The following is a 15,769-nucleotide window of genomic DNA, read 5'->3' as shown; positions in this document are numbered from 1 at the left end:
TTAGTCCAACCAGTTTATTACAAATCCTAATCAGGCAGACAGGGAAAGGTGATAGAAAAGATAGGAAAGAAGCAAGAATTGCATAAAGCGGGGATATTTTTAAAAAGTAACAGTACTTATTAGATATATATTAATTGTATTATATACTTTATATGTAGTCCAGTCCAATTCTTCTTCACTCAACATGCCTCAGGGAACCAAAAGTTTAGACACCCATTATCTAAATATTATTTGAATTTGTTCTTTCCTTTGTTCCCCTTCCCTTCTTTTTTCTCTCATGAGCTCTTTACTAGCTTGCAATATTCTAATTCACATAGTAGCAAATAGGAAATAAGACAAAGCATCAAAAGCATTTCCTCAGAAACAGTTGAAATGTATGAAACTCTTCTCATATATTAATTACTCAGATTCAAGTGGCATGTGTTATCATGTGCAAGTTTGCTTGTGGATTCAAGCAGAAGTATCATTCTGCCCTTACCAACTCCTTCTTGGTACTTGTTTAATGTTGGATTGTCTGTTTTTATGTAAGCAAATAGAAAGAAGACAGACTCATGGCTTTAAAAAAAAAAAAAAAAAAAAAAACCACACACCAGTCATTATATGATTACACAAAATTTGTTTTTTATTTTATTTATAAATATTTATACAGACATTTTTAAGTAACACAAAACTTTGAAGAGGAGCTCACTTTCTGAGCATATATATCTCTTTGTATGAACAAGTGTAATTGTTTTGGAAATTTTCCACATTTTTGTCCCAGTTAAATAAGCATATGGCATTTAGGAGGCAGGCAGAAAACAGACGGGTATTTTAAATTTACTGACTTCCTTGGATGTGAAGAATTGCACAACTATTTTTATGAGAATTGGGAGAAGAAAAATTAATAGCAAAGCACAAAAGGCAAAGGTTGTTTCTGACAAGATCTAACTCTTGGCACAAAAAATACTGATTTTACCAGACAATTATGTTTATGCAAATTCCTACAAGAAGTGAATTTAAATTTAAAGGAATTAAGTGTAACCTTTGTAACTAGGACAAAGTAAATGAGCTGGTTCCTGTATTTATTTATACTGAAATCATAAAATTATATTTATTTACACTAAAGGTGCACTAGAGCCTCCTATTTCATGACCTCTTTATATACACAACTATGAAACTGTATCCAGACTGTGTTTCCATACAGCGCTCCGTGCTCAAAGAATGACTGCTAAAATCTCTGCTCCCCGTATTTGACCAACTCTTCTGGCCTTTTCCCAATACATGGTCATATGGTGTCTAACCACAGGACCAATTAAAACAAAAACAAAACAAAAAAACAACAACAAAAGAAAACATTTGCCCTATCATTTCATCCTATTAAAAATCTGAACAATCCACAAGTCTGATAGTTCTCATACAATGAATCTGAGCTGAAGCTTTCAATGTCTGCTGACTAGTAAACCGGTAATGGTTAAAATAAATAATAAAATAAAATAAATAAAAATAATAAATGCCATTGAAATAAAGATGTAATGACATTGTTATTTCATTCATGGGTTAAGGATTATCAACCTTGTAAGGCTACCCAGATACCTAAAAAGGCAACAGTACACTTCTGTCAATCAGTTAAAGAATTAGAAGTGGTGATATGAGGTGTGGTGTTTTGTTTACCAAGCTAGGGACACCTAGCTTTACACAGACTCATGTCTCTAAATACTGAGCAACAGATGAGCTATAGTTTAGACTAAAAGTGATACAATTACTTCTTTGTAGTACTCAACCACTCTTAACCCTCTTTGAAAATTAGGCAATTTATATAGTAAATCCAAATTAGAGTAACATCTTTCTAACCTAACACCTGGGAGATAAACCCAATTTCAAATTCATTTTTACCAGAGAGAATAGGAACATGCATCTCCTACCTCTGATGAGCTGTAGGCTATAGGTTAAACTCCTGATCCTGTTTTGGAAGGCTGTTCCATTTTGATAATAACTGAATATTCACTGGAAAAATGAGAGTGTTGACATACACAGGCAATTTAAAAGGGGAAAGGCTCATTTTTATTCTACTACTTTAGTGATAATTTCAGTGTTGTGAATTAGGTATTCATTAGAACAATACTTTGGAGGCATTTTTTTTCTTCTAGGACAGATAACAGCCCTGGTTATTCAGTTAGAACGTCATGATGCCCCATCTTTCTAAGTAAAAAAAAAAAAAAAGGTATATTTAGTTTTATACAAAATCTAGTACCTTTGAAGGAATTGGAAGATTATCGCTCTATATTTGTTAGTCAACTGCTTAGTTTATTCTTCTGAAAAAAAGTAGATTGACAGAAGTGAAACACCTCAACCAATAAGGAAACTGAATTCAGGTTCCTTAATTTCTGAGTAAAACCAGGGGATGCTGTCCCGTGATTTAGCATTGCTTTAACATTTTGAGAGTGCTAAGAACTCCTATCAGCTTATCATATGTCACATACAGTCCAGAATTGTATTGCCTGAACTGTTTGTGCAGCATCTTTGTGCCTGGGTATGGTAATCTGGACTCCATCAAAAGAGTGCTGGCCAGCAGGGACAGGGAAGTGACTATTCCTCTCTGCTCTGCCCTCATGAGGCCCCATCTGAAGTACTGCATCCAGGGCTGGGGCCTCTAATACAAGAAAGATAGGGGGCTGTTGAACAGGGACCAGAGGAGGGGCCATGAAGATGATCAGAGGGCAGGAGCACCTCTCCTGTGAAGACAGGCAGAGGGAACTGGGCCTGTGTAGCCTGAAAAATTCTAATGGCAGCCCACAGCAATTAGAGATTTGCAGGTGAGATTTGATGTGAGGACACACCATGCTGAGACAGCCACCCAGCAGACTCACTGTACCCTGTCTGGAGCCCAAGATCCCATTTCATCCCCCATGTCTTTGCCCCATAAAGACTGCATGAAAGCTGATGTCTAGCTGCCCACTTTCCTGCCCTGCTTTCGTGGCTACAAGGCCTCCTGAGCAGGCGCTTGGGACCAGCTTTGACCCAAGTGTTTGACCAAGTGGAATAACTTATTTCATTACATTTCTGTGAAAACACCAGTCTGATGTATGAACTGTGACTAAGATCCATCATTAAGTAAAGTTGTCTTAGTTAGCCCTCTTCCACCTCCCTGGGCAGCCCATTCCAGCACCTGAGCACTCTCTCAGAGATGTATTTCCTAGCATTCAATTTGAGTCTCCCCTGGCACAACTTGATGTCATTCCCTCTAGTCCTATTGCTAGTTACATGGGAGAAGAGGCTGACTTCCACCTCATGATAACCTCCCTTCAGGCAGTCGAAGAGAGTGATAAAGTCACCCTTGAGCCTCCTCTTCTCCAAAAGAAACAATCCTGGCTCACTCGGTCTTTATAAGGTTTGAGCTCCAGACTCCTCACCAGCTTTGTTGCCCTTCTCTGGACATGCTCCAGGACCTCAGTAGACCTTCTTGGAGCGAGGGGCCCAAAACTGATCACAGTACTTGAGGTGTGCCCTCACCAGGGCTGGGTACAAAGGGATGATCTCTTCCCTGATCCTCCTGGCACTATTTCTGATACAAGCCAGGATGCCACTGGCCTTCTTGGCCACCTGGGCACACTGCTGGTTCATGTTCAGTCAAGCTTTGACCAACACCCTCAGGTCCATTTCCTTTACACTGCCCCAGCTCTGTAGAGTTGCCAGGGGTTGTGGCCAAAGTGCAGCACCCAACACTTGGTCTTTTGAACTTCATCCCATTGGCCACAGCCCAGATATCCAGCCTATCCAGACCCCTCGGAAGGGCCTTCACACCCCCAGGCAGGTCAACACTTCCTCCCAAGTTGGTATCAGCTGCAGACTTACTGAGGATGCAGTCAATGCCTTCATGCAGGTCATCAGCTAAGTACTGGGGCAGGCCCCAGTACTGAGCCCTGGGGAACACCATTCATGACCATTCACCAGCTGGATGTGACTCCATTCACCACCCCTCTCTGGGCCCGTGCATCCAGCCAGTTCTTTACCCAACAAAGAGTGCATCTGTCCAAGACATGGGCTGCCAGCTTTTCCAGGAGAAGCTTTCTAAAGTGAGCTTTGAAGCAAATAAAAGACAGCCATGTCACAAGTTACTAGAATCTTTATATTCAGCTTTAGTTTTCCTGGTTATTATCATTGGTCTTCATTCCAGTTCACAGCTTCTCTCATGTTAATATTGCATCAGCAATTTTTGTGATTACAAGAAATTATTTCTTTACATGTTATATTTTTTGTGACACTACTGCAGATGGTCTTAACAGAAGTGTATCAGCTCAATATTTATCCTATTTTCCCTCCTAACTGTAGACTTGTTAATTTACTATGAAATGCTAGATTTTTAAAGGCTTCTCAAAGAAGCATAAACATAATAGTTCTGCCTTTCTCATCAAGTATCCTCATTACTGGTTTACTAACTTTTTTAGCTTAACTTACAGCTACATCATAATAAGAATACAGTGCTCCTGCTCAATATTAACTTTCCATTTCTGTTTCGTCTGTGCACACCTGTGAAATACGCAGTAGAAAATAGAACACAAATTTGATCTGACAATGCCAAGAGCTTGAGAGCATTAAATACACCTAACTGACCTAGGGGATCCAAGAGGAGGCCCATGTCAACCCCTTTAAGCTGTCATCTCCTGCCTCAGATTCTGCAGCAGGGCTCATCTCCAGTTCTCCTTAGCCTTGTCCTGGCCATACAGGTACATTGTCAAGCCTGACTCACCCAGCAGCCCACACCTGGTCTCAGCTTATCTTCACTGCCAAGGAGATGCCTTATACCCAGGGCTGGAGCCACATCAGTGCCCCTCATGTGCTCTGCTCCTGGCTAGGTAGTGAGCCAGCAGCTAGCTCCCCATTCCTTACTGAGCTGACATTATATCCTGACACTAAGTTAATCTGTGTTAAAAGTGGAATTCTAGTCTTAGGCCCCGAAACCTACTGGCCCTTCAACAATCAGAATGAAGAAGAAGCTGTGTCCTGGATTTACAAACAATGTAAATGCATTTGCATAGGCTAACTTGAGGACTGTACATTCTGAATATTATAATAAGATACTATATTTTGAAATCTCAATGCCACCTCATCAATTTCTTGTTGATGCCTCCAGAAGGAATCTTTCTAATTCTTAAGGATGTATTTTTTTCAAGATATTGCAAACAACAACTGCTCATCACTAACAACAAAACAGAACCCATATTTATGGGGAGCAATTATTATACCCTATTTTAGGCAGCCATTAGAAGATGAAATGAATAATTCCTTAAATGCATCTATATTCATCCCTTGACTGTAATGTGTAACTGACTACAATGATAGCCTGTGGTGCCTAACTCAGATGCATGCATGCATTCCGAATACCTGGAATTAAAAAGTTGATCCCATCTAAATTCTTAGTGAGTTCACTGAGGAAAAGCCAGATCTATACAATAAAATACATCCCTATGTAATATATTATTCTATTACATCATTGTCTCAAAGCTTATTGGAGACACAGATGAACAAGTCCAGGCAAATCCTGGGCAGGGGTTGAGAAATCCTTTGTCTGGAGAACTTTGATAGACAAGTTCTGGGCAAAAGTTGTGAAATCCTTTATCTGAAGGACACAGATGGACAAGGCCAGGAGCAAAGGGAGAGAGATGAACTGCAGCTTAATAGCTATGAAGCCGTCTTTTGTGTGGATTTATCTCAGGATGATAGCCATCTCAGATGGTACTCACATAACTCTTGCTCAAGCACCCAGGGATGTCACGTAGGCAGAAAAAGAAGAAGGATAAAATGGGGACCTACAATCATGAGGTTTAGGTTTTCTGGCAGCAGATTCCTCATGAAGAAGAACGTACGTTTTCTGGCAACAGATTCCTTATGAAGAAGAAGAGGTTTCTGACGTGAGAAGCCTCACGACCTGCCTCTCTCCCTCCTGAACTTGCTCTGTGTGCTACCATGATGCTTTAGAAGATGCCATCAGATGCCATCAGATTCCTCACTACAGAATTCCTGCATGCTGACAGACTCTCCTGGGCTGCTACCTGAGCGCTGCTGCTTCCTCCTGGATTGGCTCTGCGACTGCCTCCTGCTACCTGCTTGCTGCCCAAGACTGGCCACGCTGCTGCTCCTCACCCACTGTTTCTGCCTCGGACCTTCGAAACATCATGCAACCAGATGCTGCTGGATCCTGGTGGTGACTATCCCCGCTTTATGCAATTCTTGCATCTTTCCTATCTTTTCTATCACCCTCCTTCCCTTCCCCGTCTGCCTGATTAGGATGTGTAATAAACTGGTTGGACTAACATATGAACTGTTGTTTCTTAATCTCACGCCGGGTATACAGATATTAAAAGAACCTCATCTCCCTCCTATAAATTGGAGTGAGACACCCTTATATGCTGTAGTTCATTCAGTTTGAAAGAGAAGGCACCTCATACTTTGTCAGTGTATATAGCAGTTTGAGACAATAAGTTTGATGCCACTTTGATATGTATTTATTTCACTGCAATGCTAGTTTACTCAACACTTCTGACTGTGTAATAGCTCTTCACCAGAATTGTTTATTTCTGAAATAATGAACTGAGTAAAAAGTGGTAGTCTAAGCAGGTGATCAAAGGACTTGTAGACCTAGTGATACTCAGATACAGCTAGAAATGTGAAGTACTAGAATATGGTGAAGATTCAGTCTTTTGTATGAGCCTGCATATTCATTTAGGGATGCAGTCAATCATCTCTATTAATTGGGAACTGGAGCTTCAAACTGATCTATTTCGGTAGTCTCAGAGTTATCAGTTTAACCTTTCCTTAGCTACAGAATTATTTAAGCTTTTCCAGTTATTATCTACAACAAATCAAATTAAATTCTCCTAATGTTCTAGAAATTTACCTGAAGCATAGAAATTTGCCCCCCTTTCCATCTAGAACTCTGAAGTGTTTTTCTCCTTGTTTTGTTTCATTTTGTTTTTAAATCATACTTTCCAAAGTGTAGGCATACATATATAAATTTGTGATGAAACAGTGTGACTTGGCTAGTTACCTCAAAAGAGACCTTAACCTTAACAGCCTTAACCATAACAGAAAGCGTTTACTTTCTTCATTTTCATAATAGAATTTTACAACTCATTAATTCAGAACAGAAAGTAAATTTTGAATAATAACATTGTGAAATAAAATACTTTTATTTTGTCCACCTCAGAGAATTGAATTCAAGATATGTGCCCCAGAAAGGTGGTAGTTGTGCCATCTTTGGAGACATTCAAGATCAGATTGAACAAAGCATTGGGCAACCTGACGTAGCTGTAGATATCCCTGTTTATTGCAGGAGAGTTGGACTAGATGACCTTTAAGGATCCCTTCCAGCTCAAGTGAAGGTATTCCATAATTGAAGTTAGTGAGTGATACCATGCTTAATGATCTAGGTCTGATTTGTTTGTGATTACTCACCTTCAACTTCCACAAAAATCATATTTTTTCACTAATACATGAAATTTTGAAACTTCATTCTTAGAAAGATTAACTGTAAGCCTTTCCAGATAGTACGCAGATAAAAAAGCATATCTGGGAAAGAGTTGATTTTTTTCACAGTGTCTAATTCTACAATTTGGCTTTAGAAGAAAAACAATATTGATAACACAGAGATGTTTTGGTTGTTCCTGAGCAGTTCTGTATAGATTTATTGTACTGTCTTTCCAGCAACAGGGCTGGTGGGGTACAATAAGCTGGGAAGAAAAAAAAAACCAGAACTTTTGACTACACTGGCCAAAGTGATATTCCATACTGTGTGACATCATGTAAGGAAAAGAAAAATTGCAGCCTATAAAATTCTGGGGAGTAGGCTTGGGGAGAAGTGGGAGAGCTGCCACTGTGCATTACATATACATTCTGCATGGGAACTAGTCAGGCATTGGTCAATAGATGAAGAACAATGGCTGCATGCATCATTTGTTGTGTATATCTACACATCTATATGCATGTAACAGTAATTAAAATTATTATGTATTGCATATTATGTATTATATAAACAATATATAATACAGAATAGTATAAATAATATGTAATAAATATTATTATTACTGTTATTTGTCTCTTCCTTTACTGCCTATTATTAATAATAATAATTGTATAGTTATGAAAACCAGTTGGTGGGGGAGAGGGAAAAGGGAGAAGAAAGGAACGAAAAGGATGTAAAGAGGGCTGCCATATCTTAAATGTAGCCTGTCAGTATGCTTGTCTCTCTGTATCCTATGCCTGATTATGTGTACCTTCTCTTACTGTCTTATTTTCTCTTAACATGCTCTCTCTGTAATCTCATTTACTGTTTTGTACGTTTCAGTGTGAGATACAGGTTAGACAATGTTTGTATGAAAGGATTGGTTGCCAGTTCCTGAAGTCATAAATGCGTGTAGATGCCCCTGGTCTGTGGTGGCAGATGCTGGAGCTAGTGGAGTATCAGTATCAGGTTTCAGATCAAGTGAGGATTTGTTATTTCTAGCCTGTATGGCAGGAATAGCATGTATCAAAATGAATTACAGCTGTTAAACACTACTTTAAATATTTTAACTACTTAACAGGTGCCTTACTTCTACTGAGTTGTACCTTCTTAAATTTTATCAGTGTTTTCTTAGTTTTCTTACCTTTAAAATACAGCTTTCAATAAAACATGGCTATTTGCTGTGAAAAGCATGTGTGTAGAAAGATATTAACTTCTGGAATTCAGACCTCTTGTAAACTTTTAAATGAAGATTGACACATCCTTCAGGAACGTAAGATTACATGCAACCTAGAAATGTCAAAAGAGTTGTGAACTGACAGCTATTCAACAGACAAGAATGGAATGAAAAGGAAGACTTCTTCACTTTTTCCTTCTCACTGAAACTTCAGGACTTATTTTACTGTGCAATATGACTTTTTATTTTTTTTCCAAAAAACGTACTTGTATCTTTGGGCATATACGTACACCACAAAAAAATGCTACCTACTCTTTATTTTCTCTCGTAAAAGACTGTATTAGAAAGAGCTTCTCTAATTAGTATCGTGTTCATCTACTTTTTTTTTCTTTATTTAAATAGTATGATACAAAAAAAAAAAGTTTGTTTTTTTTTTTAATATTTAGCCTATATTTTACCAACAGATGAATATATGCTACACTGTATTCTAAAAGCATAGAGATATAGACTTAAGCATTGACACATAATGTGCTATGCCATTCAACTGCTGCACACTGCTATGTTTCAGTCAACAAATTCTTTCACACCCACCACCCAATTGAGGCTATTGGTTTGGGTGTACTTATATTCTGATGTTAATATTTTTAGGCTGGTAATATGAAGCACTTCAGGAAACATATCTGGTTATTTAAATGTAGCTTACTATTAATGTGCCAGATCATTATTATATTTTATATATATTATACATATACATACATATATCAAGGAGCATGAAATAGTTCAACTTTGTAGTTCAAAATTTTCAACATGTATATGGGTGTTGAGGTGGAGAAAGCACAGATAATACAAAAGTGTAAGAGGAATTCTGCCTTTCAGAAACTGGTGAGTTCCCCTCCAAAAGATTTTGACATAACAGAACTATTAGTAGTTTAAGATTATTGAATTACTACCTATTTGCTTATTTGTTTTTATTTGTGTAATGCTGTCAAATAATAAGAAAAAAAGAAAAAAAAAAGAAAAAAAAAAGGAATAGCTAAATGCACAATCTAAATTACAAAAGCCACTATTTTTAAAGGAAAGTGATTTCTGCAATTAAATCTGTGTAATTGGCAAATTTTTGATTCCATGAATACACCACATTTATATGCTTTGGAATGAAACTCAAACATTTCTATAACTGCTTTAATTTGGATTGAATGGGAGGAAACACATTAGCAACCACATAATGAAAATGTCACCTCACATTCTTCACATATGTTCAAGTTCATTTCCCTTGATACCACTAAATTGTAGTTAGATGTGTTTCAGCAGATCCATTATCAGTTTGTCAAAATCAGGATCACTAAAGTTTAGTGTCTGAAAATGGTTGAGATCCTAATTGTTGTCTATTCTTAAGAAAAAATGAATTCACAGCAAGCCTGTAGTAATAATATAGTTGCCATAACAGTGCATAATTACATTGAGAAAATGTACTAATCCAAAGGGAAGACAGTGTTCCCTCAACTTCTGATACCTGATAAAGTATCTCCCAAAGGAGACTACAGAGAAATGAAAAAATAATTCCTGAATTACCGCAATTAAGGAAATGCAACTTCTTCACGATTTTTACAATACTATGTCATTGTACTCACTATGAAAGGCAAGAAAATATAAATCAAAATAATGAATATCTAATTCATTTCTTAGAACAGATATTCTCCCACAGCAATAACCCCTTGTAAGTTTTGAAAGAACCGTACTAAAATTAGAGCTTGTTTTTAACCAGAGCTAATTTTACTACACTTATAAATAACACATTTTCAAAAATACCATTTCTGAATTTCAATTTTTTTTCCTGGTTTTATTGTTCCCTTGCTAACTGAATACACTGTTGCAAAGTAGTTAGGAAAGCTGAACAAAACAATTTATATAAATCAGAAACGTGGAAGAAACTAAATTGTGCATAAGTTGCAATTTGAATCCAGTGCCATTAGTATTGCACATCTTTTTCAGCACTAGACACTAGATGAAGAAGGAATTGATCTGGAATGGATGCAAGAACAAACCACCCACTGCCTCACTGTGCTGACACCCACTGTTTTGTCTCCATAAACATCAATGAACGTCAATGGATAAATATTTTTCATCATGGAGGAATTCAATTGCATATCTTTGCTTCATACACACTTCCATGTCAGATATCATTCTGGTAGTGTACCCCTCTTCTGCCATCTCTCACATGGTAACAAAATTTAAGAGAATACTGGCAGGGAGGTTCCACCTCTACTGCCACATTATAGGAGACATTGCTTTTGATCTGAATTGATTTAAAAGTATCAGCCAAACAAACGTCATATGCATTAAAAGTGAAACATCATTTTTTGTTTTATCGTGACTAATAAATAGCCCATGAATAGTGGTGATTTGCATCTCATCAAATTTCTTTGTTTTTTTGTTTTTTTTTTTTTAAATATATTCTTTCCTTCTTTTCTTATGATCACCAGAATACATGTTAGTTTTATTTTAATTGGGAAAATAAGTTGCAAACACTATGCTAAATAATGGGCTATTTGACTTACATTAATTTTTAAGTCATGAAGAAATTCATGAATGAGAGTGGAGAGGATAAGTCCACATAGAAAAATAAAAAGCAAAAAAAGAATTATATATTGCATAGAAGAAAAGTACTGGAAATGTTAGTGAGCAATGCATCAATTGAATTTTGATGTGTGATGCCTTCAGAGGTCTTCCGTGCCTACTCATTCCGTGTAATGTATTCATATCCTCGTGTCTTGATTGCTGTTGTGCTATGGATGCACTGACAATTTTTAGACAATTAGTCATATTCTGTCTACATACCATCAACAAAGGTAAGCCAAATAACCTGAAAAGTAAGAAACCTCAAGAGTGTAATTTTATCAGAAATTTTTAAAAACAATGATTTTTTACAAACCTTTCATGCATAATGAGACAGATTCTTTCTGCGTAGCTCAATAGAATAATTTGAATGAGTTATATCAAATATCTAAGTATCTGACTTCTGAATATATAATTGTTGTTTTCCTAGCAAACTAACAGAAGCAGAATTTCTATTAGCAAATTATTTTACTGCTTTATTTATTTTATGTTCTATCACAGAATCACAGAATTGTAGGGGTTGGAAGGGACCTCCAGAGATCATCGAGTCCAACCCCCCTGCCAAAGCAGGTTCCCTACAGCAGGTCGCACAGGTAGGCATCCAGGCAGGTCTTGAATATCTCCAGAGAAGGAGACTCCACCACCTCCCTGGGCAGCCTGTTCCAGTGCTCTGTCACCCTCACTGTAAAGAAGTTCTTGCGCATGTTTGTGTGGAACTTCCTATGCTGCAGTTTCCAGCCGTTTCCCCTTGTCCTGTCTCCACTCACCACTGAAAACAATCTGGCCTCGCCATTCTGCCCCCCACACCTTAGATATTTATAGACCTGGATCAGGTCCCCTCTCAGTCTCCTTTTCTCAAGGCTGAACAGACCAAGATCACTCAGACTTTCCTCATAGGAGAGATGCTCCAGGCCCTTCACCATCTTCGTGGCCCTCCGCTGGACTCTTTCCAAGAGATCCTTGTCTTTTTTGTACTGGGGAGCCCAGAACTGGACACAGTACTCCAGATGAGGCCTTACCAGGGCAGAGTAGAGGGGAAGGATCACCTCCCTCGACCTGCTGGCCACGCTCTTTTTAATGCACTCCAGTAAGCCATTGGCCTTTTTGGCCACAAGGGCACACTGCTGGCTCATGGCCAACCTGTTGTCCACCAGGACACCCAGGTCCCTTTCCGCAGAGCTCCCCTCCAGCAGATCATCCCCCAACCTGTACCTGTGCATGCAATTATTCCTCCCCAGATGCAAGACTCTACACTTGCTTTTGTTAAACCTCATCCGGTTTCTTACTCCCAGCTCTCCAGCCTGTCCAGGTCTTGCAGAATGGCAACACAGCCTTCAGGCGTGTCAGCCAATCCTCCCAACTTCGTATCATCAGCAAACTTGCTGAGAGTGGCCATTATCCCCTCATCAAGGTCATTGATGAAGATGTTGAACAAGACCGGACCCAGCACCGACCCCTGAGGAACACCGCTGCTTACAGGTCTCCAACCGGACTCTGCACCACCACCAACAACCCTCTGTGCTCTGCCAGTCAGCCAGTTTTCAACCCACCTCACTGTCCACTCATCTATCCCACACTTCCTCAGCTTTGTTATAAGGATGTCGTGGGGGACAGTATCAAATGCCTTGCTGAAATCAAGGTAGACTACATCCACTGCTCTCCCCCTATCCACCCAGCCAGAGACAACATCATAGAAGGCTACCAGGTTGGTATACATAATGATATCCTAAATAATAATATAAAATAATATACATAATAAAACATATAAAATAAAACAATATAAAATAATATACATAATGATATTCTAAAAAACTCAGAAAACATCTATGTTTTTTCTCGAAATAGTGGAAGAATATAGTGAAATCATTCTGATTTTTTGAGACAACAGAAACTTCAAAGCAGTAAAAAGGATTTCATAGCTATCCCCCTGATTTTCATGATACAATTATATCAGTTAGAACTTGAAGCACCACAGGTCAGATAATCAATACCATACAGGTTTTCCCTGTAGCTGAAATTGTAAACATCACTATCTTATCAGAGAAGTTCAAATATGACAATCATTAACTTTGTGCATCCAGCACTGCAAATTAATTGAAAAGGATCAATATATACTGCAGCAAATTTGCAGTTAGTTCACTGCTTATGTTAAGGAAAAAAATCTCACAAATATCTTTACTAGAGTGCGTAATGAATAAATGTCATTAAAAGTAACAGCAAATATTTCTTACATATCAGCAGCTTAAAATAGAAACTTAGTGAACATGATAGTCATAATGCAATAATCAGCTAGAAAAAGTGGTACATGATAATTGTATCAAGCAGGGTTGAAATAAAAGAGAAAACAAATATGAAGACATCAGTTAAAGAGGTTATTTAAAGACAGGGCAATTTAGATATTGCATGTAATGACACGATATAGTCCTCCAGTTTTTAAATCCTTAAGTTCTTGAATTGTATACAAAGTTGTAGTCATATTTCTCAAAATTTCAATTAAAATGTTTTTTACTGGAAATATTGGTTTTGTAAGAAAATTAAAAACATTGTTGCAGTAAATTAGAACAGAATATATTATGACAAAGAAACCCAATCCAAATGTAGGAAAAAAATATTGCAAGATGATTTCTGTACTCTTGACAGCTTTACTGATTATTTCTCTTTGTATTTCTGTTGTTGAATAACCTGCTGTTCAGACATTCTCAATAGTGCTGAATTGGTCCTCATGTGCTTTATTTTTCCCTTACTAATTTTTATACCAAGGTCAATAAATTCCATGAGAATCCATGAGGATTTAATGAGAATCTAGTGATCAGTATATCAAGATAATAAAAAGGTATATTTTTAAATTACAACTCATATTTCTTTTTACACAAATTTGTTCACATGTATAAGATTTATATGTAGGTTGATCCAAAAATAATGCCTCATTTTTATTTCCATGGAAAATACACGAGCTAAAAAGAGCACAAACACTGTGTGAGAGAGGAAATTCTCAGCTGCAAAGCCTTATTTTTCAACATAGTCACCATTAGCCAATTTGTGCTGCTGAGCTGATTGAGACGCTCTTCATTTGGTGATGTGACACCTGTGCATGGCTGTCCAGAATATAGATGCTTTTTTTGTTTGTTTGTTTTGCTTTGTTTCATGTTTATAATGCCACTGTTGAAATACACCACCCACTGTGAGAGGTAAATTGTGTTTTTGCAGTGAAAATTTCCAGTATTACTGTATGTAGCATAGGATAAGCTGTTTTTCACAAAAAAAAAAAAAAAAAACTGCTGAACAGAGTAAAGTTGAGATTGGGGCATTCTGACCTGGGTAGAATTAGGGCAGGCACAATGTAAGATAAATATGCAGGGTGGGGAGAGCCTAGCATGGGACAGAATAAATGTGCTAATTTTTGGAAACACTGCATTCCTATCTCCATAGAAAAGAACAAAAACAACAGGTTGGTAACAGACCTTGTACAGAAATGTATCATAGCAAAGGCACTGGGAAGATTGTGAGCCTGAGGTGCTCAAGCAATGACTGCCAGGAAAGATAGAGCCTGCATCAGACCCAGGGTATGTAACAAAGTGAATTTCACTAATTAGGTGCACAATTTCTCCCTTGGCAGTAGGGGCGCACACCCATTATTACAATAATGATTATTCATTATTAGCTGCTTTCATGAAGATCTTTGCCTGAGTAGAGATTTTTAATTTTGAGCGTTCCTCACACTGCTGCCTCACTGTTCCAACATCCACTGTTTGATCTACATAAACATTTCTGGAGACCTCAGCACAGGAAATATGTGGAGTTCTTGGAGCGGATCCAGAGGAGGGCCACTAAGATGGTGAGAGGGCTGGAGCACCTTTCCTATGAGGAAGGGTTGAGGGAACTGGGCCTGTGTAGTTTGGAGAAGGCTCGGGGGAGACCTCATTGTGTCCTTCCAGTACTTGAAAGAAGCATATAAACAGGAAGAGGGATGGCTGTTTACTAGATGGATAGTGATTTGAGAAGGGAGAATGGTTTTAAACTGAAACAGGGGAGGTTTAGGTTAGATATTAGGAGGAAGTTTTTCACACAGAGGGCAGTGACTCACTGGAACAGGTTGCCCAAAGAGGTCGTGGATGCCCCATCCTTGGGTGCATTCAAGGCCAGGTTGGATGTGGTTCTGGGCAGCCTGGTCTGGTGGTTGCACATAGCAGGCGGTTGAAACTAGATGATCATTAAGGTCCTTTTCAACCCAGGCCATTCTATGATTCTATGATTCTATGATTCCACAAGTGTTGGTAAATGTCAATGTGAACATGTTTTTACACACGGAGGAATTCAAGAACACTTCATACACTTCATACTTACTTCCATGCCAGGCAACATTTTGTCAGACTGCTGTTTTGCTGCCATCTGTCAAATAGCAACAAAAAGTAACAGAATATTGGCTTGAAGATAAGGGAAGGAGAAGGAGAAGAGAAGGAGAAGGAGAAGGAGAAGGAGAAGGAGAAGGAGAAGGAGAA

Source organism: Centrocercus urophasianus, unplaced genomic scaffold (assembly GCF_019232065.1).
Source record: "Centrocercus urophasianus isolate 14NV4802_14NV808 unplaced genomic scaffold, USGS_Curo_1.0 seq_9, whole genome shotgun sequence".
Classification (NCBI taxonomy): Eukaryota; Metazoa; Chordata; class Aves; order Galliformes; family Phasianidae; genus Centrocercus; species Centrocercus urophasianus.
Note: the sequence above shows the minus strand (reverse complement) of the source record.